Below are 4761 nucleotides of genomic sequence, written 5' to 3'. Positions count from 1 at the left end.
TGCCTCATGTTTGTACTGCAAGCTTTGTTGTTAAGCAAGCCTGCTTGGTTTTGCGGTTAAGCAAACCTGTTTTCTTAAGTGACCATTAACTTACTGGGGTCTCCCATATTTTTTCTACTTACAATCCCCTAGTGGGATTAACTATTTAACCACCTACTTTGTCCCTTTACTCTGCCCTTATCATAAATGGTACAGATGAACTTTTTTTCAAAGCAGAAATAGAGACCCAGCTATAGAAAGTAAACTTATGGATACCAAGGGGGTAAAGGGGGTAGGATGAATTGGGAAACCGGGATTGGTTATTGCTAGATAATTAATAAGAACCTGCTGTAGAGCACAGACAACTCTACTCAATGCTCTGTGGTGACCTAAATGTGAAGGAAAGCTAAAAGAGAGGGAATATATGTATACGCATAACATTCACTTTGTTGTACAGCAGAAACTAACACAACACTGTCAAGCAACTCTACTCCAATTAAAAAAACACAAACTGTCAACTGGGGGGAAAAAATCACAACCTAAAAGTTGAGAGTTATATTTTATTTGGCAGACAAAACTGAGGACTGAAGTCTGGGACACAGCATCTCAGATAACTCTGAGAGATTGCTCTGAAGAGGTGAGGGGGGAGCCAGGATATATTCAAGCTTTTACAACAAGGTTACTGTTAATTAAAGAAAATCCAATATCTCAAGTTAAAGAGTTTAGTGCTTTTCTATGTATGGGAAGATGCAAGAGTCTGGGCTCACTGAAATCATTCCTTTGACAGGCACCTCAGCTGACATGTGCTTTCTCATTCTGAGTCTCCTCAAGGTGCATCTCTGCGAGGGTGGCTGCAGTGACTTCCTAGGTGGCGCTTGTGGAAAAGAACCCACCTGCCTGTGCAGGATTTGTAAGAGGTTCGGCTTTGATTCCTGGGTCAGGAAGATCCCCTGGAGGAGGGCATGGTAACCCACTCCAGTATTCTTTCCTGGGGAAACCCACAGACAGACAGTCTTTAGGGTCGCAAAGAGTTGGACGTGATTGAAGTGACTTAGCATGCACCCACGGAGAAGGCGATGGCACCCCACTCCAGTACTTTTGCCTGGAAAATCCCGTGGATGGAGGAGCCTGGTGGGCTGCAGTCCATGGGGTCGATAGAGTCGGACACAACTGAGCGACTTCACTTTCACTTTCACGCATTGGAGAAGGAAATGGCAACCTACTCCAGTGTTCTTGCCTGGAGAATCCCAGGGACGGGGGAGCCTTGTGGGCTGCCGTCTATGGGGTCACACAGAGTCGGACACGACTGAAGCAACTTAGCAGCAGCAGCAGCATGCACCCATGCATTGCAGTGACTCATGAGTGGATGGTGGGCATCCTGTTTCTATCCTGAGTTCCCTCCGGGCTCACCATCTGTGCGGCTGTAACGCTGATTCTGGTAGCCTCCACCTGCAGCGGTTTGAAGCAGGGTTTCGGTTCCCCAGCCAGAGATTGAAGTCAGCCTGAGGCAGTGAGAACGCTGAATTCTCACCACTAAAACTATCAGGCCCTGGCCTGTCAGGTGTGTAGAAATTAATTTCCACAGAGACAGGAAGTAGTGAAACAAGTAGTGATTATTAGGAAGGAAAAAGAGTATGTGTGGATAGACACATAGGCAGGCTCAGATTCAGAGTCACGCCCTTATGGTAGGTTGAATCACTTTTATGGTGCATGTCTTCCAGGTTTCCTTTGGCCAATCATCTTTCTTTGCCTGGTTCTGAGTACATATTTGGTTTATCTCAGTGTCCTCTCATGTGTGCATGCATCTCTTAGCCAAGATGGATTCCAGTGAAGAGGCTTATGGGTAGGCTGACATCACTTACTATGAGGTGACACCCCCTCCTTTTTTACCTCCAAGGAGCCTTTCTGTGCATGTATAGTTGGGGTTCCTTGACTTGCTGTTCAGTCACCAGGTCGTGTCTGACCCTCTGTGACTCCATTAATTGCAGCATGCCAGGCTTCCCTGTCCTTCACTATCTCTAAGAGTTTGCTCAAATTCATGTCCATCAAGTCAGTGATGCCATCCAACCATTTCATCCTCTGTCACCCCCTCTCCTCTTGCCCTCAGTCTTTCCCAGCATGAAAGTCTTTTCCAATAAGTCTGCCTTCACTCTTTCCCAGCATGAGGGTCTTTTCCAATGAGTCGTCTCTTCACATCAGGTGGCCAAAGTATTGGAGCTTCAGCTTCAGCATCAGCTCTTCCAATGAATATTCAGGACTGATTTCCTTTAGGATTGACTGATTTGATCTCCTTGCTGTCCAAGGGACTCTCAAGAGTCTTCTCCAGCACCACAGTTCAAAAGCATGAGTTCTTCAGCACTCAGCCTTATTTATGGTCAAACTCTCACATCCATACCTGACTACTGGAAAAACCATAGCTTTGACTATAAGGGACTTTGTCTGCAAAGTGGTGTCTCTGATTTTTAATTCGCTCTCTAGGTTTGTCATAGCTTTTCTTCCAAGGAGTGTCTTTTAATTTCATGGCTGCAGTCACCATCCATGACTTGGAGAATGAGAAATATGTGGTCTCTATCTTTTACCTGGGCAAAGCTTAGCTCTTCTGTCTCCTGCTAATTTGGAGTATCTGTCCACAGGGGAGAAACCAGCCGTTTACCCTGAGGCCCGTCTAGCTCCTACTCAATGTGATGGCTGGATGACTGCAATATCCTTTGTTTACGGATATGGCAGGCAATATTTTTGACTTACAAAACAGTAAGGGAGACTATTCAGGATAACTGCAATGGAAGTTATCCTGGATAACTGCAGTTATGCAGGATAACTGCAATGGAAGGGGGACTGCAAAAGGGGAGAACATTGGGTTCAACTCTGAATGCAGCAAAGACATCTGGGGATTGCCAGGCAAAGAGCAGAATGAGGGTGTGACAGGGGGAGGGTGGGAGGGGAGCTCCCCTGGTGGTCCAGTGGAATCCACCATGTAATGCAAGGGACACTGGTTCAATCCTCCGTCCAGGAAGATCCCAAATGGCGCAGAGCAACTAAGCCAGTGTGCCACAACTACTAAGTCAGTGCTTTACAGCCCAAGAGCCTCAACTACTGAAGCCCATGTGCTGCGACTACTGAAGTCCAATCACCTAGAGCCAGCGCTCCCCAATAAGAGAAGCCACCGCTGTGAGAAGCCCATGCACTGCAATGAGAGAAAGCCCGAGCAGCAAGGGCAACCCTTAGCTGATCCCCAAAATAAAATAAATAAATGAATAAATAAATCTTAAAAAAAAAAGGATAGGGGGATTCTTGCTAAACTGACCTCACAGGATTCTTGCTAAAGAGAGGACGAATATTTATACATCAATGGTGGAAACTGAAAAACCTGATCAGATATTAGGGGTCGGGGGATGACTGTGCAGGACAAAGACAGGACTGGGGCCAAGGTTGAGGGGTAGTCAAGAAGAAGGCTCAGGGCTTCCCTGGTGGCTTAGGGGTAAAGAATCCACCTACCAATGCAGGAGATTAAGGTTTGATCCCTGGTCTGGGGAGATTCCACTTGTCACAGAGCAACCAAGCCCAAGCAGCACAACTATTGAGCCTGTGCTCTAGAGCCCGAGAACCACAAGTACTGAAGCCCAAGCAGTCTAGAGCCTGTGTTCCACAGCAAGAGAAGCCACAGCAATGAGAAGCCTGCACACCACAACTAAAGAGTAGCCCCTGCCCTCCCCAACTAGGGAAAAGCCCATGCAGCAACGAAGACTCAGGACAGCCAAAAATAAAAATAAATAAAATTATTTTTAAAAACAGAAGAAGGCTCAGAGGACTAAAGTTTGGGCAAGGAAAGAGTCTTTGTCACCTCTCTGTACCTCGGTTTCTTTCTCTGAGAAATGGGGATAAGACATGCCAGAGGACTACTGCTAACATCAGATTGTTAGGGGAACCCACTGACTGAAACCTGCTGCCCTGGCCAGGCTTGATAGTAACTACTTGAGTAAGTTATCTTACAACAGGAGGAATGCAGAACTAACAAACTACTACCAACCAGAAAGAAATCAGGAAAGGTCAAAAGGAGAGAGAAAATGCCCATACATACTCCTACCACCTCCCAGAATCCTTGCTAGAATTCATCTAGGCTGATCCACGAATGCACCACCAGGAAGCACTCTGAGTCAGAATGATTGGCCAGAGACAACCCGGAGGAAACGAACCCCATCACCATAAAACCCGAGACTGAGAGCCATGCAGCACAGCAGTTCTCCTGGGTTCCCTTACCCCATCTCTTTTCCCCTGGGCACCCCTTTCCAATAATGTCTTTTGCTTTGTCAGTACATGTGTCTCCTTGTTAATTCATTTCCAAGAGTTAGACAAGAGCCCACTCTCAGGCCCTGGAAGGGGTCCCTCTTCCTGCAACAAAATGAAATAATGTGTATGAAACGCTGAGTGCACAGCCTTCTCTGTAAATATAAATAGCAGCGACTTGTTTTGCAGGGATCAGAACTTGGATCAGGTGGGACGCCTGAGCCGCTACCTTGAGCAACGAGGCCTCAGAGAACAGGATTTTGTTGTTTTTCAGTCACTGTTTGCTGCCCCATGAACTGAAGCACGCCAGGCTTCCCTGTCCTTAACTATCTCGCAGTGTTTGCTCAATCTCGTGTCTATTGAGTCAGGGATGCCATCCGACCATCTCATCCTGTCGTCCCCTTCCCCTCTTGCCCTCAATCTTTCCCAGCGTCAGGGCTATGGGTGATCAGAAAAGGAATGTGAGCTGGTGGGCCCTGAATGCCTCCTCCAGAAGGC

Source organism: Bos indicus, chromosome 7, assembly GCF_029378745.1.
Source record: "Bos indicus isolate NIAB-ARS_2022 breed Sahiwal x Tharparkar chromosome 7, NIAB-ARS_B.indTharparkar_mat_pri_1.0, whole genome shotgun sequence".
Taxonomy (NCBI): Eukaryota; Metazoa; Chordata; class Mammalia; order Artiodactyla; family Bovidae; genus Bos; species Bos indicus.
The sequence above is the reverse complement of the archived record's forward strand: the minus strand, read 5'-3'. Positions refer to the sequence as shown.